This window comes from Calypte anna, chromosome 9 (genome assembly GCF_003957555.1).
Source record: "Calypte anna isolate BGI_N300 chromosome 9, bCalAnn1_v1.p, whole genome shotgun sequence".
Taxonomy (NCBI): domain Eukaryota; kingdom Metazoa; phylum Chordata; class Aves; order Apodiformes; family Trochilidae; genus Calypte; species Calypte anna.
Genome location: NC_044255.1, coordinates 8,670,042 through 8,695,634, shown reverse-complemented (window position 1 = coordinate 8,695,634; position 25,593 = coordinate 8,670,042). Strand labels below are relative to the sequence as shown.

Here is a 25,593-nt window from a genome sequence, read left to right as displayed (position 1 = left end):
TCATCCTGGCTGAAGCTGCATCCCAGCAGCCGCTGCCTCTCTCAATTAACAGCAAATATTGAGCAGTATTGTCATTTAAGGGTGTTTACTGCCTGCTGCCCTGTCCCTGTCATATTCTCAAAGCCTTCTGGCACCATTTAAAGTAGCAACATTAATAAACAGAGCTCAGTTTAACCCCTTCTGCATCAGCTGAGTTCAGCGCAGAAGCACTTTACTCACTTCCTACCTTCTTTAGGTGTCTGGCAAGAGCTGAAGCCCATAGATGGAAGGTGCCACCAAATCTGTCATTCAGAGGCCCACAGGGAGCTTGGCTTCTGCAGAGGTCATAGCAGAAGGGAAAACAATGATGGGAGTATCCCCAGCAGAGCAGCTCTCTTCAGAAATTGTAGAATTCTAAAACGGTTTGGGGTCAGAAGGGACCTTCAAGACCATCAAGATTCAATAGGGACAGGGACACCCTCCACTAGACCAGGTTGCAGAAGGGCTCATCCAGCCTGGTCTTCAACACCTTTGGGAAGGGGGCATCAACAACCACATAAATGCCAAAATGAAATGAAAGAGGCGAAAAAGGAGGAGACTACACATGCAGCCTCTGTTGTTGAAAGATTTTAAAATAAAATAAACAATTTTTTTAAAGTGGAAAAAAATATAAAATAAATCCAAGCTCCAGCCATTCTGTGGGGACATCAACCCAGTGCTGTGACTCTCCTATCTGAAGGTGGAGATACCAGCAATCTGGAGAACAGAGGGGATGCTGAGCCAGCCCAATCAGCCTGCACACTGGCAATTTTGAGACAATGTGAAAAGGTCCAGGGGCTTCTGTACTGAATTAATGATGGTAAAAGATAGACAAGATCCATTCAAGCTGACACTAACACTGGAAGAATTCAGGTTTTTCTGAGGTTACTGTGTTTAAAACACAGGAGCTCTAATGAGTGATGCTCTGGAGGCCATGTCAAACACAGGAGGGAGCAGCTTTGCAAACTGAGTAGGTAAGAGTAGGTTCAGGACCTGGCCAGGACTCTCAGAACTTCTGTGGGCATCCTCTTCTTGGTTTGCTCATTTGGCTGCAAGCCCCCTCTTCTTCTCAGGTCCCATCTATCTGTATCCTCTGCAAATCTAACACCCAGTCTGGTTTGTTAGGAGGACTTATTCCCTTTAGGTTCCTCCACCACCTTTGTGCTGACAGTGTCTGATGTCCCCAGATCTATTAGGTGACATGACTGATCCCTGCCATCTCCTCATTGGTACCTTCTCTCTCCCCTCTCCTTAAGAGGAGTCATCGGCGAAATGCCTGTTCTACTCAATCTATTTTAGGAGCATGGGCTCCTAGCATCCATGTAGTACTGTTTTAATCTTAAAAAAAAAACAGAAAAAAAATCAAAGAAATAAGTCATGGTCTTGCAGGGAAGACTTAGCACTTGCCCTTTGGTCCTGTAAAAGTCTCTGGCAGGGCTCAGAAACAAACCACTCTTCTGGAAGCAATCTTCACCCTCAACATGCTCAAGAAACAAAACCATTGCCCAGGTTTTACTCCAGGCTTCAGGTCACAGAGGAGCCTACAAATAAAATCCAGACCTCTGAAGGTACCTGACTGCTCTACCCAGAAACCAAGCAGTCAACACAGCTTCCAGAGTCAGGTGGCAACATGCTGCAGCACTGTTACCTGGTTAGATGAATAAGGAGCTCCTACCACAAATTTCCACCCCCTGATGGGCTGCCGAAGCAGAATAAAGTGCAAAGAACCAAGGCCAGATCTCTGCCCACCAGACTGCTTTGAAATCTTCCAGCTCATGGGGAATACTGTGCATTACTTACACCAGCAGCTGCTCCCCATAAGCAGTGGTTAAGGAAAAAACAAAGGAGATACACAAAGGAAAGATGGGAGAGGGGCCAAGGGAGGACAATTTCATTGTATTTCTTGCAGGAGCTGTGTCAAAGTGCAAAGAAAAAACTCAACATACTGTGGGAGGCTGACAGACCCAAGGCAGAGCAGCAATGAGTCTCTGGCCACATAAAGGGTTAATAATTTAAGCAGAGAAGTGAGCACAGTGGTGCTGCTGCTCAACTGCACACTCCTGCTTTGGTTTCTAAATGTCACAAAGGGAAAACGTAAAGATAAAAATAAAATAGGAGAAAAAGAACAGGGTGATTTTTACCCCTGGTCCTAAAAAGGCAGTATGCACAAGCCAGCAATCTGCTGCTCCCTCCCTTCACTACTGCAAAACGCAGCAGCAACTCAATTTCACAGCTCTGACAGCTGGAAACAGTGCTGGGGAAAAACAGCACCTAAACAAGAGCTCTTTCTTGCACCCTACCTTAGAAAATAGCAGGTGCTGCAAGCCTCTGATTAAAGGCAGCATGTTGCCTGCTCAGGAAGCTGGAGAACTAGAGAACAAATATATATGTGGAAATACTGAAGAAAGTGAATCCACAGAGCCCTGGGAGCAGAAAAAGGACTCACCTGGAACTGTTGCTTATGCAACATTCCCCCTATGACAAGGGCTGATTTTCTATCTGCTGTTTCCCTTGCAAAGAAAGCCCATCAAGAAGGATCACTCCTTCCCCATCTATTCCTTGGGTTACTCCCATCCACCCTAAAAAGGAAGCTCAGACTGGTTAAATGAATTTGTGAGGAGACATGAGTTGCTAATTACTGTTCTTCCTGCCTAAATTGCAAGACCAGTCAAGAAGACAAAGAAATGCATTCCATGACCCCTATGAGATCTTCACCTTCATTTTTCTTCCCTTTCCTGCTATTTACCTCCCTGATCACCTGATTACCATTATCTGCTTCTTTCTCTTCCACCTTCAGAGAGGAGCTTATTTCCTTTCTTTTTCCCCTCTCATCTCAAACTCAATTCTTTTTCCTGCTTCTGTGTCCTCTTGCTGAAATTCATCCATCTACCTCTCCCATCTCCACCAGCATATCCAATTTTCCCTTCTGTCTCCAATTCTAGAAAGACATGTGGCTTCACTATAAATCAAAGGTTCAGTTAGACCTGGATTTCACTCCAGCAGAATAACCATGGTTTAGATTTTTGCACTCTCCTCAAGGTTTTAGAAAGTGACCAGCAGCTTCAGAAGCAGTTTCAATGTGTAGTTTCCACCAGAGACAGTGAAAAAAACAAACATGAAGAAAGAGAAAGTCACACAGCACAGCCTCAAGTAACCTACAAGGACACAATTCAACATTGCAAGCACACTCACATCAGAATCCTCCTTTTCACTGTAATTAGCTGCTGGGAACAAGCTTGCCAAGGCAGCACCTTGGGCTCTTCCACATACACCTTACCTAGGAAGGTACCACCACTGACAAAGCAGGAGCTCAATGTTCACTGCTTTGAATTTTCAGCTTCCCATATAATGTTTCTCCTTGCAGAAGATGAACCTCTGTAGGCCTTTGGAAAAAGCAGCCAAATCCAATACTATAAAAAAGATGCAGATGACAACCAGAATGCTGGTATGCCACATTGCTCAAATGACAGAAAGCATTAAATATTTACATTGACACTTTATGATATGATTCTGCTGTAATTGCAATCCCTTGTGATACAATCATGCTATTTTCTCTTATGAGAAACTGTCTCTGCCTCTCAACACCAGACAGATGGTACTGAGTGACCAAAGCAGTTGTCCTGTTTCTTACAGAGTCCTGGTTGATGACCTTGACCTCATGCTTCAGACAAACCTCAGGAAGGAAGAACACTCCAAGGAAGCAGTTCATGGACAGACTTCCAGGACACTCAGCCTTAGTCATACTGTGTGACATCTAGCAACAAGGATCCATCCTTCCCAGGATCAGGGACACCATGGTTACTCCCCAGCTCAGGACCCTTTGCTGCAGAAGAAATGTTGGATGAGTTGAGGAGCTTGAGCCAAAACTTTCTGCAGTGTTTCTGGGGCAACCACTAAAGCTACCACCACCAGAGCTGCATTTTACATCTTTCTTCCCACTGAAGAGCCAAAAGGAAGGCTCCCTACATCTCTACATCCCTACATCTCCAGCTGACAAAAGCAGCAGTAGCTCCGTTTTTCCAAGGCAGAACCAGCTGGAGATACTGGCTGGAAACATTTATTCCCACTGGGGACTCCTAACTGGCTTCAATTGCTGGCAGCAGTTGGTAGCCAGGAGAGTTTCCCTTGTGCCAAACACCAGATAAAATCCCAACAAACAAACAAAAAAAAAAACCATTGCACCTGACATAGAAAGCAATACATGAACCCATGTAGCCTTGAAGGGGCCTCGCTGTATTTGGGTTTAGGCTAAATTAAATAGGCTGAAAGAAAAAAAAAAATTAGAACAGCTATACTTATTTACTAGAGCTACTTAAAAGCAAAAAATAAATAAATACAATACATAAATACAATCCCAGCTGGCTAGGAATGTGTTTCTGACCAAGCACAGTTGATAAAATATACTCCATGAACAGATTAGATATGTTAAGCAATGCTTTGGGTGTAGATGAAGTTCAGCCACAGCAGTGTAGACTCTCAGACATTTTTCCCCATTTTCTTCAGCCAGAAAGTGTTCAGGAGTTCATTAAGTTTTTCATAAGAAATCCTTATATAAGAAGTTCAACATAAAACACATTTTTTTGGGAAAAAATTATTAAAGTTCTATTGTGGGACATTTTTGTCTACCCCTACCAGGTATCTGTATAAGCTCTGTTGCAAATCTGAAGGTCAAAGCTCCGTGGTGATGTGGATTTGACAGGAAGACCAAAGAAATAGTAAAAGCAGAATCCAGGAAGAAGGCTGGAAAATAACTGGGTACATCTTGCAAAGATTAACCCAAGGTTTCTGCAGGAACAAAACTTTGGCTGGGGTACAAATTCAAAATAATCCTTGAGAAACTGTCCTGTTCACCTGCTGAAGAATTAGCAGCCAACTGCTAGCCAGTATAAAGGAAGATGAGATGCTGAATTTATAACCTGGTCAGCTTTAAGGGTGACAAGATGGAGAGCAGTGGCAGAGAGAGATGACCTTTGGTATCAAGGTCTTTGCTACTGCAGCTTCAGCACATATTCTCCTGCTCCAGGTAATCACTTGACCTCACATGATTCTCAGAAAGACCAAATTCTACTTTGGAGATTGAATGAAGCTCAGGAAACATTTTCTCTCTTCAAAAAAAAAGCAAAACAAAACAAACAAACAAACAAAAACAAAACAAAACAAAACAAAACACCAAAAAAAACAACCAAACAAAAAACCCACCTTGAAAACATGAAGCAATTGGAACGATGCAGCTTTTTTCTCCTGCCAAGTGCCCCAGGTGACAAAGGTAATCAAGATAAAGGCGCAAAATCAGACATTAGCTGTAGGTGGTTAGTGCCTAATACAGGTATGATTTTTCTAGGCTGTGAAAAAAATCATCTGAGATTACATGAGGGGCAATTTTCTTTAGTGCATGAGAAATTTTCTTTAGTGCATGAGAAGAGTTTGTGGAGAAGAACAGAACACAATGCTCACTGCTGCCTCCCCTTGGGATTATCCTTGTGTTTTCTTCTGTCTTAGAACCAGGTTGATCCAGCTGCTTCCTTCCCATATGCTTCACTGGGGGGCATTACAGACACAGCCTCACTGCTCAGAGTACTTCAAGAGCATCTCAACTGCACAGAAGAACCTCAGAAACTGACCTTGATGCTGAAAAATGTAGTCCAGGGAGAATGAGAGAGGGGATTGTGTCTTCAGCCATGTAGGAGAGCAGTTCCTCATGCTCCAGGCAGAGCAAAATAAGGAAATAGGCAGTGTGAGTCTGTTCCCTAAGCTCTGTAACACCTCCTGCAAACCTAAACACCCTGCTGCATCTTCTCAGGGGCAGAGCATGACACCGAGAAAACCTGAAATGGGCTGAGGGAAGGACAGAACCAGCAAAGAAGTTGCTTTCTTCAAATCTAATTTGTCAAAGGGCATCACTGAATGCTGGGATGAGGCACAGTGGTTCCTGAAGACTGGAGCTGGGTTCCACATCCCTCTTGGCATGGCTCCTGACAGACCACCGAGCTGCACAGGTAGGAGACAAGAGTCAGCCAGGCAGATAGTGCTGCTGATTACCCATGGAGCCATGCCAGGATTTAGTCATTTGCTCCACTTCATAGCTTCCAAAACCAGCCAGGCTGCTGCTGAGAGAATGAAGACACACCACTATCAGAAATTATTCCTGATGATAAATAAAAAAGACAAAGAGATCTCACCAGCAAAATGCTGAGTTCCTTGCAAAGAAGAGTTGAACAGAATATCTTCTCCTTTAGTAAAGAGCCTCATGATTTCTTCTCACAGGTAGTCTGTCTGCTGATTGTTGTCAGGTGAGAAAAGTACATGGTAAAGTTCTCGGTGTCACCCCTCCAAACACTGAAGAATCAGCTTCAGAGTAAAAGGAGTTTACTAGATAGTTTCTCTGCTGCTGTGCCTTCCCTGCTCCCAGCATGAGGGAATCTGGATCATGGTAGGTCTCCAGTGGTACTAAACTGGAGAAAAACTACTTGAAATGGCTCAAGCATCAGGTTTGATAACAGCAGTCAACAGCAGTTCTTGACAAACATGTAGGTCAAAGTAAACCACATACACCTTTGACCTGCACCTCTAACTGCAAACACTTGTATACTTTCCCTTTGGTTTTGTTTTTATTTTTTAAAGCACCAAGAAGAGTGAAAATCATTCCCAATCCATTTCCATGCTTTGGCAACATCAGCCGATCCTCTGTTTTCACTGGTAACTGCTATTCACTCCAGTTCTACCTTCTGGTACATTTGTGTACTCTTCCCTCTCACTATCAAGAGTGAGAGCTGACACTTCCCTCACCCCTTATTCCCCCTCTTGTTGAAGCCTTATTTCCACTGCTCTAATAGTTCTTGACTTAACTGGGACAAGGAAAATTATTCTGGGCTTCTCTGTCCTAGCAGTTAGGCTATTCTGCATTAACCATCCAGAGCACTGAAAAATCACACTGAAGCCCCAGGCAGCCATACTAACACTCCCTTAAATTCATGGCTTAATAAAATTACCCATTTTTACTGGACATGTCTATAGCCATAAATATATACAGACATACTTTCTTTTGGCAATAAAAAACCTTGAGGGTTAAGAAAATTCAGAAAATTCTCTTCCCTGCTACTCATAGCAAAGCTCATTTAACAACACTCATTCCAAGAGGTTGATAAGCTGAATTTCTATCCAACATTAAAACATAGTTATTGCTTAGATAAGATGGGATTTTCCTATCTTTCTGAGCAGTATGAAGAAGCATTTGTAATACTTAAGAAGTCTTAGCAAATACCACACACTAATACAATGTAGAGTTGCATCCACTCATCGAGGCACCCAGCTAAGAGGCCTTTCAAAAGCTGGTTACACTCCTGCTCCCTTGGCCTCTTTTGGCCAAAACACCCAAAAACAGAGGGGAGGAGTTTTTATGTTGGCAGTGCAGGCTCCTACTCAAACTCTACCTGAATTTTATATCATCCAGAGCCAAATATCAACACTATTGCACAAACATTAATTTTTAAGGGATGCAAAGTGTTTCCTGATGCTGGAAAAAAGCGAGCAGTGGCTGAAGGCTGGTATCAGCACAGGGCAAAGCAAATAAAGATACCAGAATCATAATTTTTCAGGTAAGTCAGCCCGTGCAAGCACAGCTGTCTGGAAAATGTACAGCAGAGCAGCACAAATGTACAAGAACATAAGCAGGAGTTCTCTTAAGACCTGAAATTACACAAGCTGAGCATACAATATCCTCTGCTACCACTGCAAATTTTTGTCAAGCAAGCATTAAAGCATCCTCTTAACAGCCATCCCATGAGAAAACACAACCAATCTAAAAGCACACAGATCAGTTCTTGAGTCACAGCAGAAACACTACAAAGTAGCAGCACACACTCTCAGGTCTTGCTTTTAAACTACTCACACTTAGATCTTTATAAATTGCAGGTAGAATGGCTGATGGCTGACCCAGCAGCAGGCTTCAGTGTGCATTCAAATATATGGTTCTCAGATTAAAATATGTCAAGGCTAATGAGACAGTCCCCAGCCCCATGAACTGCCATACTCACCACCTCCTCTGCAAGACCCCTTTGGGAGCAAGAATTGGCATCTGTAACTGCAATGAAGATCTGGGCAGCAGCAGAGAGGAGCTGGCAACTGAACTTAGAAAACACACACAATAAAACACACTGGTACACTGGATCAGTCTGTGGGGTTTCCTTTGGTATTTTTGGGGGGGATGTGAGTGTTTTGCTGTTTGGTTGGATGTTGTGGGTTTTTTTCTTTTTAATCTCACCCATACTGTGCATTATAGCATTTATGAGAGTCCTCCTTTCTCTCCCCTTTCACAGAGAATGATGATCCTCTGGCAATAAAAAGGGTACACAGCTGTATTTACAAAGGTATCTACACAGTGCTAAGGCTGAAATCCTCCAGTTGGCTGAAAGCCTTTTGTTTCTGATGCATGTATGTATATCACTGTCAGGGTTATGCTCCTGACTTCTGCCAGCCCTGTTCAGATTGGGCACTACCTCAAACCTCTGTGACAAAGAGCTGGAACAAAAACCTGAAACCAAGTAGCATGTTGGGAGATGAAATAGCAGCTGAGATTGCCTGCACTTGCCCTCACAGCCTGTGACTTTAATTGGAGCACACTGGAGTGCATTAATAACACTTTCAGAAAGACCAATATCGACTTCATTTATTTTACAAAACCTTTCTCTGCCCTCATCTTCACTGACTACACAGGTCAAAGAAAGGTCAAAATAGCTTAATTTTCTTCTGCACTGGGCAAAAAGGCATGAAGAACAACCAGTAAATTTACCTTATTTCATTTTCACTGTGGCTTAAGGAAGAACAGAAGGCATCTCTTATGATCAAATTGACTCCAGCATAACCTGGCTGCTTTCACCAAGACTGTGTAAATTAAAATGATAAAACCAGAGCCCCACTTTGCTGGAGATTAAAAAGATGCATCACCTCAAATACAGTGTTTGGATTTCAAAGAAAAATAAAACTGTGGTTAGCAGGCATCTTAGCATGGAGTTGAGCACCTTTCACTTCAAAGGAGCAATTAGCCCAACACTCCCCCACCAGAGAATGGGAACCAAGAGGAAAGGTTTACCATGGACCTCACCAGTAACACTAAACTTCTTGACTTGGGACCACTGAGTTATTTTAATAGAAATGTAATCCTGTTTCAAGGTGGCAAGCAAAATGTGCTTGAGAAAGATTATCTTATTTGATAAGGCAACATGCAGACAAGGAACACAATCTGTCAGATTTGCCACAATTTGAGCACTGCACTTTTCCTATTGATCAGTGTCTGATCATTACACACCACAGTGTAATCAAACACTTTTAAACACATCCAGACAATATTCAAATATGGGATAAATATACCATAGGAATGGAATGGTTTTAGCCCCTCAGGAATATTTAAAAAAAAAAAAAAAAAAAGGAATCTGGAGCAATATTTTCTTTTCTCCTCCAATGTGAAAAAAGGTTTTTCAAGTTTGTTTCCTTAACTAAATGACAGCTTAATGAGCTCTGCTGACCAAAACTGATTTTCTTAACAGCAGACCTTAATAAAAGACAAGCATGCTGTGTCTTTCAGTCTGGACACTTATTCTCTTGGTAAACTGGGCTGCAGACTCCTCCTGGCACAATGAAGTCTCTGATCAGGAATTCCTGAAGTTTTGTCTATGTCAAGTTAATTGCAGTGCAAAAACTGCTTTGTAAAACAGCTCTAAGCACAGCAAGCCTCAGGCTGACATTGACAGCACAGACTCCTTCACCATTAAGTGAATCTTATCGGTCCCCCAGTGGTAATATTTCATGTCCAGTTGAAGCCAAACAAATGGATCCCAACACAGCACATGAAACATCCAAAAAAAAGCCTGAGTGCATCTAGCAAGCAAGCTGTCAAATCCACTGCTGCAACACTGACAACAGCTATAAATCCCAGCTGGGGATGAACCTGATGGATCTTCCTCTAAGGAAACCTTGTGTGTCTCAGGCTACTTACACTAATTGTAGCACAACAGAAAGGCACCTCTTGTACTTTCATTTTCTAGGATGAAGCCCTCAAGATTTCCAGAAAAGGGAAAAAAAAAAAAAAAAAAAAAAAAGGGGTGGGGGGAATAATATACAATTAGCTGGACTTCTTCAAGCATCTCCAGAGCTGCCTGGAAGAAGCTCCTCCCCTTAGCAGAAGGGGATAAGCAATGCCCTGAAGACAGTATCAGCAAAAGCAAAGGAGTCAAACCTGAAAGTTTGCACAGCTCTCCTCCAGAGTCCTAGTGGGCAGTGCCCAGGATAGCTCCCCAGAAATGGTCTCAGCCATTCAGTACTGCAAATGTTGCCTCTCCCACAGAAAGTCAGGACAGCAACTGGTTCTGGCTGGGCAGCACCGTCCAGTTTGTGAACCTTTGCTCAAGGATCAAGCTGTCCCCATTTAGTTAATATTTAGGTTAAACTGGTGGCAAATATTTCCCCCAATGAGACAATAATTTATTTCAGAAACATCCAGGTATTATCAAATCCTGTAAAGCCCCAGGTGATGACACATCAAGGACAGGCAGAGAGAAGCTAACAGGGACCTCTGTGCCTATCCAAGGTCTTACATGTAGGCTAAAAGCCTGCTACAGTCAAATCCATTTGAAAAACAGACATAAGTCAGGAGCCTTGGCAAAACCTGGTAGTTATCCAATACCTGAATGTGTGCACACTGGAAGACAGTCTTATAGCACCTGGGTGGGCTAGTGGATAATTTTCCCTGTTGCCTCCCTCATAGAGCATCCCAGTGAGCACCAACACTTGAACTGCCCCTGTCTCCCCCAGCGTGAGCTGCAAATCTCCTTTTCAAGGAGACAGCAACATATCCTGGTTACCCAGACCCCCTTTGGCAGCAGCTGCTGGAGAAGCATAGCTCCTCCATCCTGAAGCCCATCCTGGCCTTAGAGGCAGCCAAGCAGGGCCCAACTGCTGAGAGGGCTGCTCCAGCCACAGCTCTGAGCACAGAGTGCTCTAGGGGTTCCCTCGGGAGGTTTCCTCCAGTGCCCTGTCCTGGAGGAGGGATGCAGGCACCAGAACCAGCTTGCAGACCATCTGGCAAACCACAACGCTGCCTCTGATCAAGAAGCAGGCTCTGAGCCAAGAATTGGTACCAACTGTTTTACTGGAAACACCTCCAAATATTTTCCAGCTACAGCTGAAAATGTACTCTCATGGAGGGCAGGAACACCTCTCCCGGCTCCAATGGAAGTCTCTCTCTCTCTCTCTCTTTCTCTCTCTACAATTGCACACCCAGAGGAGACCCTTTGTTGATAAAGCCTCCTGGGGCTGAGATAGCAGTTAAGAAATTTGCAGCTCATCATTAAGCAAGAAATAGGAGCAAGTACTGAGAGCAGAGGATCAGGAATACCAGCACTGCCTGTTATTTACTTAATGACTCACACAGAGGAGGATCCATCCATGTAGGTTCACCAGCCAGTAGGTGAACAGGTAATAGGAGAGCTTATGAAATCACTGGGAGCTCAGCTCTTCCTGACAAAGAAGCCCCAGAGCAGCAAAATACCCTCTTTTCACTCTCCCTCATTCTTTAATCTCTTGCACAATCTTTCTCCACAGTTTAAATTGGCACTTGTCACAAGATGTGAAAGCAGAAGAAAGAAAAGGGGACAGAAGGAGGAAGAGGTATTTCTGTTCTCATCCACATTAAGAGAAAAGTACAGGCTACATCAGAATAAATATTTTTCCAAGTGAGATTCCCTAGTTTTCAAGATCTTTTTGGCAAAAGGGTTCACAGTTCACATCTTTCCCTTCAAAGCACCCTTTGACCACATGTTAACAGCATGTGGTGTAACTACAGCTTCTGCAGTCACTCAAACATCACAAGCACTTTTCATTATAGGTTATTAGAGAAAGGTATCTGTGCAGAATTCATAGACTGAAGATAAAATATAAAAAAACCACCCAAAAGCTGAAGACCATTATACAAATACATAATCACTCTCAACCTCCTACACATAATGTAGAAGAAACCATGACACTCCAAGATCTACAAGCATGTTTTGAATGCTCAGACTGCAAACACAGTACAGCTAAAAAATTGTAGGTTTTTTCCATATATATGAAAAACACTCAACTTACTTAGAGACCCTGGAGCAAGCACTCTTCTCCAGCTACTCTGAATGTTGATAATATCATTTGAGGTAAGACTGGAACAGAACTTGAAAATGCCTTACCTGATTTAACCAAACAAAAGGTTGTCTTACAAATTAACTTTCTCATTCTGCAAAATAAAGCATTCTGCAAAGAAAATACCTGCACTACTTCCACTCACCAAAAAATATCCATGTTGCCAGTGGCTGACCTCTTTCGTTAAGCTCATTAGCTTGTTCAAGCATTTCCAAGTTAATTATCATTAACTGGCAAGGTGGAAAATATTACATACTTCCTAGACATTTCTCCCAGTGATAAAATACAGATTTTCACAAGCTTGCTTCTGTGCAACTGCCCAGAAAGACAGCGGCATGCTAAGCTGCCATGAGGACAGGTCTGTCTTTGGACAGACTGATGGTCAAGAACATCAGGCAGCTCATCTGTCACACACAAACTCACTCACCTTCAAGACAGGTTAGTTTCCAGTAGAAAAATGGGAAAAGGCTCATTTTGGAAGACTTAATGGTCCATCAGTTTTTGTTGTTAGGTCTCTTTGCTCTTCCTCTCAGAAACTGGTATTCTGGAGATACAGAAAGAACTTCAATGGCTCAGGTGAAGTTGACATTAGGTTTTTTCTGCTTTTTACTAGGCACACAGAAAAGTCACCTGAAACCAAGCTGAATTACTATGTTTCAACCCAAAGAAGGCAAGAAGGGCTTTTCTCTTACACACATTATTCACATTACAGTAGCATACTGAGAATTTATGCTAAAGATTGGGAATGGGGAGGTGACTTCTTTTAAAGTCAGTCTGCTGCCAGAACTCAGAATTACTCTGTCTTATCAAAAGTCCCTTTTCAGCTCTTCTGCTGTATTTCACATACTGACATAGATTTACCATGCTTAGGTTTACCTCAAAAGAACAAACACTGAATTCTTCTGAGGAATTTTGCCAAAATCCTCTCAATAATAACTTCTAAACTCTCAGTAAAGACACTTGAGTTTGAATCCAGCTGCACAACCAGGGCACTTCTCACCCTGCCTGGGGTTCTGAGGAGTCTGATATATGTTCGGAAAACAAGCTGTGAAGACAAAGCAAAAGCACTGGGGTAGTAAATGAGCAAATGCCAGGTCAGAAACAAATTTATTAATAAGCCCATTTTGCAGCCAAAGTAATTAGATCACTAGCAAGAATCATCTCAAGGAGATAAATGGTGTGCTATGAAGTTAATCAAGGTCACACTCTCTTATAGCCAGCTTTAAAAAAAAAAAAAAAAAAAAAAAAAAAAAAAAAAAAAAAAAAAAAATCCCTCCCCTGAAAACTTAACCCTAGGGCTCCATCTAAATTAAGAATTCATTGTTGATGTACATCAGTAGAAACTGAATCAAAGCCTGACAAGGGCTGACTGCCATATGCCTGCTAAGTGAGAGAAACTGGCATTCAAGAGCCACCTAGACTCTGAGACTGCTGCTTCTGGATGTTTAGAGATAACTGGCAACTCATTAAAACCCAACATTAAAAGTTTATTAAATATGCAAACACTAATGGAATTGGAGTAGCCATCTACTTAGGCAGATAAAAATTTCAACACGGGGTGTACTGCAGTTCTTGTTATCAATATTTTGTCCTTCTGGAAGTGTCCACAAAAGAGTCACAAAGGCAGTGAAACCCTCTCAAGGTTCCCACTAGCCAGGAGGTCTAGGAAAACAGTAATTCCCAGTAATTCCAGCTCAGTTTATATTAGCCATTTTCACTTTCTCCTCTTGAGATCCATTGTCTCCTCAAGTTTCTTCCCCCCTCTTTGGCCATATCTGGAGGGCAAGTCCCACACCTCGTTACAGGCTCATGGGTGTAGGGCTTTTGCAGACAAAACTCCCAGTTCTTGTCAACTTGCTGTTGAAGTTTCAAAGAACCAAAAAGAGAGGGGCAGAGTGTCATACAGACAATATAGATTACAGAATCCCAGGCAGTTAAAAGCAACCTGGAACTTCAGGTAACTTGGTGCATACAGAGGGCGTGTGTAGAGCTCTCTTGGAACCACACTTTCACAGCTACCTACAAACAAGTGCCAGAGTCCTCCATGCAAACAGCAATCTCAGTACATTTTGCTCCACAAAATACAGCTTCATTCCTGGATGACTCTGCAAAGCCCCAGCACATGGTGAGTATCTCAACAAACCTCCAGGTTTTGGCTGTAGGGTGACATCAGACTTGGAAGTGTTCTTCGCTAATACTATCAGCATAATCTGAGCTGGCCCCAGGGGGAAAGGAGGACAAGGAATATCTCTCATCACACAAAGCATAAACAAGCTCCTAAGAGTCCCTAATGCACTTCCAAGTGACTCTGGCAATAATCTTGCTTCAAAGAACAGTGGGAAGATTTAATCCCCTAACTATGCAAAAAGAAAAGTCTTCTCTCAACACCCAAGTGTTGGATAGCACCTCTGCCTTGGAGATGTGAGGTTTAAGAAAAAAAAAGACACAAATGAAATCCCAGGGAGCAACCTGGAAAAACCATGACTCACCAGGAAAGAAAAAGCATTACTCACCAGGAGAGAAGAGAAATGAAAGGGTACGAAGCCCTGTGACCTCCAAAGAAAACACTGAACTCCTTGAGCAGAAAGAGGGGAAAACAGCCCTTTGGCTGAGCAGGTTCTTTATTACCATCTTTCCTGGTACTGATGACAGTCTCATACTGGAGTGGAAGGGGCTGTTAGAAGTGTCAAGAACTACCCAGCACCCCAGTCAGTGAACTTCAACACAGACTGGGAGTCAGGATTGTCTTTCAGTCCTGCAACCCTATGGGCCTCCCACAAAACAGGTTGAAGGTTCAAAGATTCTTTGAGCAGGAGGTAACCAACAGAACTGCCCATCCATCATCTGGTCCAAGACCAAGCATGGTGTACACCCTGAGAAGCAGCCAGTTTGGTGTCCAACATACAAAGCCTCCTACTCCTTCTATCAGGGAGACTGGGCTTAGATTTAGATCTTTCAAAAGAAGACTGACAGTTTTTGTTGGAAGTCAAGGCAAAGAAACCAACTTTAAGGTAATCCAGTTTCTGAAGAGGGCACTGCCCAAATCACAGAATTATCTTGGTTGGAAAAGACCTTCAAGATCGTCCAGTCCAACCAATAATCCAACACAGACAAGACCTTAATCATATCCCTAAGTGCTGTGTCTGCACAACTCGGAATAGTGACACCACCACTCCTGGGCAGCCTCTTCCCAATGCCTGATAACTCTTTGGGTGAAAAAATTCTTTATGTTATCCAATCTAAACCTCCCCTAATGCAACTTGAGGCCGTTACCTCTTGTCCTACCACTTGTAACTTCATTGAATAGCCTGAGCCCCACCTCTTCACAGACTCCTCTCAGGTAGTTGCAGAGAGTGATAAATCTCACACTCTAGTAAGCCCAAGGTGCTGGTCCCAAGATCAACCATTCCCTGTCAAAGCAAAGAAAAGCTCACACAAATGCTCTCATCTCCTATATGATGATGACTCCTTCTGTCACAACTTGTACTTTCTGCCCCTTAGTCACACAGGATAAAAACAACTCTGCAAACGTTCCCTGTGGCTACAAGTTCTATAGGAGGCTTCTACACAGAGATGTCCTCAGTCTTCCTGCTCATCTTACTGAGCTCCTGAACTTGACTGCTGTGATCAGGAGGACACATCAAATCGGCTAACTAGCACCAGTGTTTCCTCCCCTTACAGACAGAACATTGTACCTCGAGGAATGTAAATAACCCATTAAAAGAGAGCTCTATTTGTAAGGGAATCAGGAAGGTTCAGGAGGAAGGTTCAGGCACTCTGTACCAGCTATAAGACACAGCAACCTTCACTTCAGAAGATTTGAAGAAGTCCTCCCAGCAACCCTATGACTAATACAACTTTTAAACATTCTCATTCCCAGAGGGGATGTCCTAATGTCACCCAGCATCACCACCAACTTCAGCATTCAGGCAGACAATAAGGAGAACAGGTAGAAAGCAAACGATATTAAGGAAAAAAACAGATATCAATCTGCTACCTGCTGAGGTGGGTGGCACCACCTGCATGAGACCCCAGCACTGTTTTCTCCATCTCAAACAACATTCAGGTGCTTGGCTGATCTGAAGCCCAGCAGCAGCACTGGATACACAGCACCAGTGGGAAAATGCTCTCTAAGGGACACCTGAGCAGTCCAGAGATAGGGAGTGATACAATTGAGAGGAAACTTCATTCCCTTTAGCTCTTCAGCTGTGATGACATGAATCAAGGGCCAAAACTGCAGTGACCACAGGACCGGGCACCGCCTAAGACAGTGACATCGCAACCTGATTGGATAGGCTGGCAGAGGGATCCAGAGCTGTGGATGTCAAGAGTCAATAACCTTTGAGTTAATCTATGAGTTTCAGAGCAAATCTGCTGAGTTGAGACAGTTAAGCAGCCACAAGTTGCCGGTCTCTGCCCTGTGAACAAGGTGTTTCCTGGCAACAATACCAAACCAGCGAAGTGAATGTTTCCTCACCAGCTTGCTGCTAGGTGACCCCACTAACACCCCTCTGCAGGAGACAGGATCCTTGCTGCCAGAAGGGCTACCAGCAGCTGACCCAGCACAAGGGACACACCAAATCCAAGGCTGCTGCACAACCTTCTGCTCAGCTCTGAGGTTAGACAGCCTGACCACCTTCTTCCCCAGGGAACTCCAAAAATAGCACACACCACAGAGCCTACGCCTGAATAAACCACGGGGCAGAGGGCTTTGTTCACAGCTCCCACCACCGCAGTGTGTGCCCTCAGTAGATGGATGCAAGGAGAAATGTAGGCCACACATGCAGAGAGAAAAAAGAGAGATTCAAACCTCAAAGCCATCAGAGAGCTCGTTTTCAGAGTCAGGAAATGAATGCCTATTAAAGTAGCCTGTGAGGGCAGGGGTACAGCTCAACAAGAGGCAGACGGGCTAAGGGAAAAACAGGCTTCGTTAGAAAGTGACAAAGCTGATTCTCTTTTCCCCACTAAACTGCCTGATGACTCATTAAAGAACAATCTCTGTGATGTAACTCTTCAGCCTTATACAACAAACACTGGTAATTAGCTCTCAGAGTAATCCTCTGCCCACCATCTGGAGCTCAGCCTCACTCCTGACCTTGGTCACACCAAGCACTCCTGCATCTTGGAAACCCACCTGAAAATGGATCACATCAAAACATTAAATTCACACAGAGGAACAAGTTGTCAGGAATGCTAAAAACCCGAGTCACCTTTTAGTCCATGGACTCTTCACCATCTGTGCTCAATGCATGTTCCAGAACACCCAGGGAGGCAGCAAGGAGTAACTTGTGACCACCACAGTTAGGGGGAAACTGGTTTAAAATTTGCAAGTGAAAAGGCAGGACTTATCAACCCAATCCTACATTTTAAACAAAATGTTTCTTCAACCTAGGCCTCAGTTTATAGCAAATGAATTGGACACATGAAAGACCTAGCCTTCTTCCAACAGGGGAAAAATCTTCCTCAAACTTGACTCTGACAGGAATACAGACTTACTTATACAGAATAACTTGTTTCCTCACCCACATATAAACAGCTCAAAATATCCTCCTATTAAACAGCACCTTCACCCAAAGCACCTTAGATGGCTGGCTTTTTTTTTTTTCATGAAAACTCCTAATTAGCTTGAAAATCCTATTTCCCACTGGCAAGTAGGAAAGTCCACAAAGCCTCTTAGCTTGAAAAAAAAAAAAAAAAAAAAAAGATTTTTTTCCAATGCATGGCTCTGTGTTGCACGCTGAGCTCTCCACAGCAAAGCATTCAAGAATGACACATGCCACATCACCACGGAACAACATTTATCTTGTCAGCTGCAAGGGAATTCCGCTTATTTTCAATGCAGTTTAGAAACCAGATTTTAGACCTTTGTAAGAAAGTGCACAACAGGGAGGAAAAAGGCATGGAGCAGGCTGGAAACACAAAACCAGTTCATATTTGAATGTCAAGTCTTTGCAAGAATGAGAAATGCTTATTTTTTCAAGTGATCACGTGTACATAAAAGACAAAGAGCCTTCTTATACTGGGAGGCATGGGCCCAGAGACAAGAGCTGCTGACAGAGCTGGCACACAGAATTTCTTCCAGCTAAAGGTGTGTTTATGTATAAACAAAGCACAATAAGAAAGGACCAACAGACTTGGCACCAGCAATGAGACCCCAGATTCCAGCCATTGACAGACTGGCACTACCCCAAGGTAAAAACTTAATTATCTACTCACATCACGCTGCAGAGCCTACCAGCACCTTTTGGTAGTCCACCCAGCACCTTTTGGTGCACCCCAGCAAGGTTTATGCTGATGTAGTTAAAGACTACACTGCAAAAAACCCACTAGCATTTCTTACATCCTTATTTCACACTTTTCTCTAAATGGTATTTTAATTAATTCTTCTCTTCCAGAGAGACAAGGAGTAGACAGAGAAATTAACTCTAGATTTAATCAGAGATAAGCATCACCCAGGTGAGCCCTCTCTGAGGTGGTCATCTGCTCCTACCCACAGCCAGACAGGATTGGGTTTGGGAGGGGGGGAATCTGAGCTGCTGTTATCTTCACTACACCACCTTCCTCCTGGCTGCAGCTTCAGCAAGGGCTACACAAGACCAAAGTCCTCCCCAGCAAGTCAATATTTAACTTGAGTACTGTCCTGCTGAGACCCACCCATTATATACGTATTTGATACAGTACCTTCTTAAAACTTACACTCTTTTTAAACAGAGAATAATAGGAGGCAATTTATCTTCTTTATGAGAAGTTGTAAAGATAAATTCTACAGGGACAGCAGTTCGAGTCAGCTTTAACCATGTAGTAAGAGACCTAAAAGAAAACATTTCCATGCAAGGATATCTGAGGAATATTACATGCATGATTCAAGGCAGGGGCAAGAGCCACAGTGCAAAAATCATTTAAAACCAAAGCACATCAAGTTCTAGAAATCCATCACTTTTTCCAGAAGTAGCATTTTAACACTGCAATTAAGTCACTAAATTATGTCACAAAGGTTTATATAAAACTCTTTGATATGACAAGTATTCATTCTTCACCAAATACCTGAATAAAATCTATGAGCTCATCTACTAACACAGACTTTAAAACAATGCAACAAACAGAAGAATGATTTATTTTGCAGACTGTTTGTTCTTAGTGAAGCTAAAGGAAACAGTGAATCTGAAGACAAATTCTGTGCATCTCTGATGTCAAGTTTTGCTTACAGTAATCTTCAATCACCTTTTTGGATGGATATCTTTCTGATGTGAGAAACAGATGTTAAAATACATTTCAGGCCAAAACTGAGCAACTGAGAATAATTTCATTTTTACTACGTTTTTTTCAGTTCTTTATTCACCTGCTTTCTGTGTCTAAAAGTGATCTCTGCATTTGTTGATAGCGTTCCCATATTTACATTCAGCAAAAGCTTCTTTTGTTTACTAAAACTGAACATCTGTTTAAGCAATTATTCCAGTGGAGTTACTGGCGATAACCAACACAGGTAAATTTTCAACAGTTCTCCAGTTCTACATTTCTATGCCCTCACATGTACCAGTTTGGTAACCACCCATCACTAAACTTTTTCAGGTAACAAAATAAAAGTGATTTCTAGTGTGAAGGAGTAGGAATGGCGGGTGCTTAGAATATTAACCACACCATGAAATAAGGAGATAGGACAGTATTGCACAGCTTTCATCAGATAAAAACCAAACCAAACCAAAAACACCCAAACAAACAAAAAAAAAAAAAACCCACCAAACATTGAAACAAAACATAACAACAAGAAAAAATCCACCAAAAATCAAACCCCAAACACCCAACCACCAGGCAAGCTCACCTGTCCAGGGAAGTGCAACCTCAGGGAATGCTTTTACAAGCAGCTTAACTGATTTTGATCCCTGCCACTGCCTGATGGGTGTACCTGCCTCTCCCTGCGGGACACCCCAGCCCTAGTACAGGCACACACCCCACCAGCTCCATCACCTCCCTTTCCCCATGGGGCTAATCACTGGAGCTTTGATGGGTGAACCTGGCTGACCATACACCTACTGATACACCAGCAAACTCCATCCAGAGGGCTGGAAAAAGGGGTGCAGAGTCACCCCTTTTCAAAAGTAACATCACCTGTAACCTTCTTTCTTGACGTTCTGCACTTACTGATACACAGAGTTAGAAAGACACATCCCAAATGTCTGCTTAGAGCAATCAGGACTGAAACCCATCTCAGAGTGAATGCAGAGACCACCACCCTAATTCTGAACTAGTAAAACCAGAGGATGAAAGAAGAGCTGCAAACGAAGCCACAGCAGGGTTTCCAGCAGCAAAATTTCCACAAAGCTCAAATAAGAAAGGAGGCTCACAGGTTGCGACCCTGCCAACGCAGGGGAGGTGGAATTCGGTGATCTTTAAGGTGCCTTCCAACCCATTCCGTGATTTTGTCTGCAGTTTTAATTTTCATTGTACTGAGCTTGCAAGTGTTATTTACCTCCATCTCCACGCATTTAGCAAAAAAAAGAAGCCTGAGGTGCTCGATTCCACCCTGGGAACTGCCTCTCCCTAGCAGAAGACAACAAGGTGTTGTCTTCCTTCACATTTTTCAGCGCGAAGTCAGCTTATCCTTACCCGTTACCACCACGTCCCACCCCGCTGGGCTCAGCCAAAGACCCGCGCCCCAAGCCGCCCCTTCCCCTCTCCCGCACTTCCCGTCAGGTGAGAGAAGCCTCGGAATTTATTCTCCTGCAGAAGACACAAAGCCATGGATGGAAGCCTGGGCTGATTTGTTTGCTCTGTCAACAGCCTCCGGGAGGGACAGTTTGCTCAGACAGGATGAGGACAGACATCACCTCCCCCCGGGAAGGAGCTGCCTCAGGTTCTGTCTAGAGATTTTTACCTTCAACGCTTTCCTCCTGCCCCGGGAAGGCGGATAATCCCCTGGGACCGCCCGAATGCCTCAAAAACAGGCGCTACGGGGCGGGAGGAAACCATGAGTGCCACGCATGCGACTGGAATTCAGTATTTTATTTAAATCAGAAAAAACCCATTTCAAAATTAACATTAAAAATATATATATAAAAAAAAAAATAAGGCAAGAGGGGAAGCTCGCACCCCCACGCACCCGGGGAGAGAGAGAAGCGCAGATGAAGGGACGGCCCCGGCGCGTTACCTGGGCACCGCGTCCAGCGTCGGCAGCACCTCCCGGTCCCGCTCCTCCCGGCACCGGCCTCGCCTTCTCGCGTCACCTCCGGGCCCCGTCCCGCCCCGCCCCGCCCCGCCGGGAGGGGGAAGGCGGCCGCGCAGGCGCAGCGGTGCTCAGGCCCCGGCTGAGGGGGAGCGCGGCGGGTGGCGATGGCGGGAGGCATGGGAGCAGTCGCGGGGCTGTCTGAGGGGCTCCCCGCCGGCCTGAGGAGTGCGAGGAGGAACCCTCCCGGGCCGGCGGCTGAGAACGGGGAGGGTCGGGCAAGAGACGGGTCCCATCCGGGCCTGACCGAGCCGTGACCCGCACCGGGGGTGACGGCTCCGAGTGCGCCTGGCTGGTGGGCAGGCAAAGCGCGGAATAGTTTTTCTTGGCGTCTGAGGTCCTCCCCTATTTTCGAAAAATTTTCTTACCAAAGAAAGCGGGTAATTTTTTCGCTGGTTCTCTCGGTATCTCAAGGCCTTATGTGGCCAACCGGATAATAAATTGCCACGCTTTGAGGGAGGGTTTTAACATTGTATTAGTAGACAGAAAATTAGGAAAAGGAAAAGAAATTAGAACAGAGAGACGAAAAATCAGTGGCACAGCAACAAATCAACACCAATCTGGAATGGAGAGGAAATACATATATTTTTTTAACATCATTACTGACAATTTTACTGCCTCCTTCAAGAAGCAGCCCCCCACAATGACTTGTGCTGCTTTTAGTCTTACTGAGTATAAACTTTCATATTAATTTCTCAGCATTTTTTTCATCTGATTCTTCACGTTCTTCCCGCCTGTTGGATGGCTTCATGGTGATGCCAACATAGCAGAGAAGTACCATAAACCAGGGGTGGGTGCTGTGAAGAAAAGGACTGTGTGGTCTTGTTCTTCACTAGGTTTCTGCAGTGCTTCCGTGTCTTGTGTAGCATTTTGCTTTGCTGATAGTGACAGCCACACTGCTGCAGCACTGTGGGAATGCAGAACGTCATTGAAATTGTTCTGAATTTCCATCCCCACTTCTGGTTTTTGCCAGATTGGTAACGGTACAGAGAAGGGAGTAAATCAAGAGGGCAAAGGTGAACACTAATATCTCTCTCACCATTTATGACAGCAAACACCCTTGGCTTGTGGGCTTCACGGGGGTTTTTTATTGTCTTTTGGTGCCATTGTCCATAATGTTTGTTCCCATTTGAAAAAAATCCTGAAACGGGCCCCACACTTGTATTTCTCTTGTGTAACAGCCATGTCACTCACCTGGTGACGAGGGACTGTCCCTGCAGATGGCTTTGCTGTCACTGGTTTGTCGTGGAACAATCCAAGAGGAAGGCTGGTCTGCACCCACAAGCAGTACCATGGTTTGCCAGGAGGTGTTGCTTTGAAACCGTGCAAGTAACGGAGATTTAAAATCATTAAACAGGCTTGGGCTGTTCAAAATAACTGACAGGTACTTTGTTCTGGCAGGGAGAACCCAAGGCCCTCCATATGAAATGGCAATTTAAAGCTGAGTTCACAGGGCAGTACAGGGGGAATTAAATACTGAACAGCACTTGAGGGTTTATACATTACTAATAAATGTGTGCTTTATGTGTGCAAAGCTGTCAGTGGTTTTCTCTTTGCACATCTGGAGTTAAAAAAATAATAAATTATGCATATTTATATATATAACAGGCCAGTTGCAGTGGGGATTTTTAGAGGGGTAACTCCTTGGTTTCAAGAAGCAGAGTAACTCTTTAATAAGCCAAAGATTTTTCCTGCTCAGAGAGCTGTGTTATTGCACTCTCCACTCAGGCACACCAGCATTTTAGAGGAAAATGAGCTGTTTCTTTCTAAGGGGTTGATACACCTACAGCCCTGCTTTTATATTAACAGTGACAAATTTAGTTATTCCCAGCCATGATCTAGAAGACATAAGAGGAGATGAAGTTTCCAAAACATTTAAAATTAAAGGAAAAACATGCTTTAAAGGATACCTAGCAAGGACGAAAAGTTTTAAAATATGTCTGTATCACATGAAGCTAAAACCTCAGTACCTAAACCAGCTTTCTCCAACAGAAATTTAAACTCCAGAACAGGATATTTCATATACCACAATAAGCCTTGTTGTGTAGATGTAGTTATCACACTTATTTCAGCTGAGCTCTATGTTTTAGAGCTATAGGGAGGCTCTGGAAGGCTGATTTGGGACACAGCTTAGAAAAAGCCCTCAGAGTTAGCAGAAGATGTCTCCTACAGGTGTGAAGATCCAAAGAGCCCTTTGGCCCTTTGAGAACTATTTTATGATCAGATTTTTACCAGTACTGGTTTTTACCACAGATGAAGCTATTAGCCAGGATCAGAGAACAGTGTACCAGACAAAATTTTATAAAGGTCAGCATCAAGTTGTTTGGGCTTTTTTGTAAAGCACCCGCCCACCCCTCAAAAAAAAAAAAAAAAAAAAAAAAAAAAAAAAAAAAATCTGACAAATCCATAGCTGTAAAAAGGAAAGCAGAAAACTATCATTGGGAATTTGGCTGTCCCTGTGAGCCCTCATGTCCACAGCAGGGTGTAATTCAAGCCTGATGTTTGGACCAGCTGCTGTCAAGAAGGAAGTTCTGTGATGTCCAATCCCTCTCAGTGCTCTGACCACAGGTTTTACCACAAAACCTCAGCTCAGATTGTAATTGGAGTTTACATATCCCTCAGAAGTAGTTTCAGAGGAAATACTTCACACCTACAGCTGGGACACCACTGCAGACCTTGCTTTTCAAATGCCTCTGGGACCAGAAAAAGACACATTTGGGGCAAGTAGTCAAATAATAAATTTCCATGAATTTTTGTTCTGTGTGAATAAGTTTATAGCAGGTCAAGCTGCATCTTCTGAAGTTCCTTCCATCAATAATATACTAGAACAAAAACATAACCCAAGTCTCATGTAAATAAAGCTCTTTTTTGTATCATTCATCCCTTCCTGACCAAAGCTGATGATCCCAAGAGGCTGCAGGAGGCTCATATTGCTCCAGCTCAGAAAGAAGCAGGATTCTTTAGCTTTTGACTTCTTTTGCAAGCACTCTGCGAGAGTTGGAAGACAAAGTACAACATCCAGATTCAAGTAAATCCATCCTTCAGTGGACAGCCCTCCTTTCCATTTCTGGTAAAGGAGTCTCTAAGGATTTGCTGTTCTCCACAGCCGGAATGGGCACCAGGTGTGTATTCTGAGCACTGTTCTCACCTGTGTAGTCAGAAGTCCAGTCAGCAACATCCACAGGAATACCCACAACCCACCCCACTGCCTGCCTTTTCCGGTTGAAAGAAAAGCCTTTGATTACTTGAACTTTCTTACACAAAGTTTAGCCTCCACCATAATCATAGTTAACTTCTGAAAGGGTGTCAGCTGCCTCAGATGAGTAGAGCTATTCCCTAGCAAAGGTTGAAGACATGAGCAATTTTAGACATGCAATTTTAGCAATATTTGTCTTCATGCAGCAAGATTTCTTTTGGGAGACCTAGGGCCAGAGAAAGCTGCCACCATCTCTTGTGGCTTCATAGGCCAACATCTGGATTCCATCAAAGTATAAACTGCCAGGCAGCCCCTGCTCCTCACCAAACAGCTTTAGAAACAGAAGGGCTGAAGAGCTCTGCAAGCTTTGGTGAATTCCTGAACAGCTTACAGAAAGATACTTGCCCACCTCGATCACATTTTGTCAAGGTTAAGTGCATCAACAAGCTCTGCAGCCTCTACCCTCTCCCAGGGCTGCCTCAAGATAAGCTCTGATAGAGCAGAGCTGTGTGGCCGTGGATCACACTGCAGGGAGAACAGCAAAGCTGTGAGAGAAAAAACAGCAAGAAGCCTCCTCTGGGGTCTGTGCCCATGCACTCCTCTTCGAAGCTCCGTTGGTTTGGGAGTTCCATTTCAGCTCAGGCCTTTGCACTTCGTCCTTGTACAACTCCACACAGGACAAAGACTTAAATTTCCTCTGCTGTATACACTTAAATGCATTTCTTCTTCTCACTACCAAACTTTAAAGTAAACACAAACAAACAAACAAACAAAAAATGTAAAACGTACTTGATCCTTTCAATGGCTCTGTAGAGTCACTGAGTTTTCCTGTGAATTGTTTTCTTCTGTGTTTATTCATGGTTAGAAGGGTCCCATTTTGTCAGATCTATAGCAGTTACATTGCTAAAGGACAAGTAAAATAGGCCTGTAAATTATGAACTGAAAATACAACTCAGAGTGATATTTGTTTTCATTCTGGTTAATAAAAATACAA

General features: G+C 43.6%; 1 protein-coding gene across 6 annotated transcripts in view; it reads right to left on the bottom strand.

Annotated features, from left to right (window-relative positions):
* The window catches only part of MAP3K13 (mitogen-activated protein kinase kinase kinase 13), a 75,781-nt gene extending 54,369 nt beyond the window's left edge, over positions 1-21,412 (bottom strand). The window contains exons 1-2 of one of the 6 annotated variants that reach the window (XM_030455899.1): positions 21,329-21,412; positions 12,611-12,727 (exon numbers count right to left, since the gene is read on the bottom strand). The gene's annotated coding sequence lies outside the window, so the exon portion shown is untranslated. Of the gene's footprint in view, positions 1-5,639; positions 5,849-10,249; positions 10,288-12,610; positions 12,728-13,059; positions 13,205-21,280; positions 21,304-21,328 lie in introns of those variants that run through there. The other 5 variants (XM_030455901.1, XM_030455900.1, XM_030455902.1 and 2 more) reach the window with 5 other exon arrangements.
* Between the last annotated feature and the right edge of the window lie 4,181 nt (positions 21,413-25,593).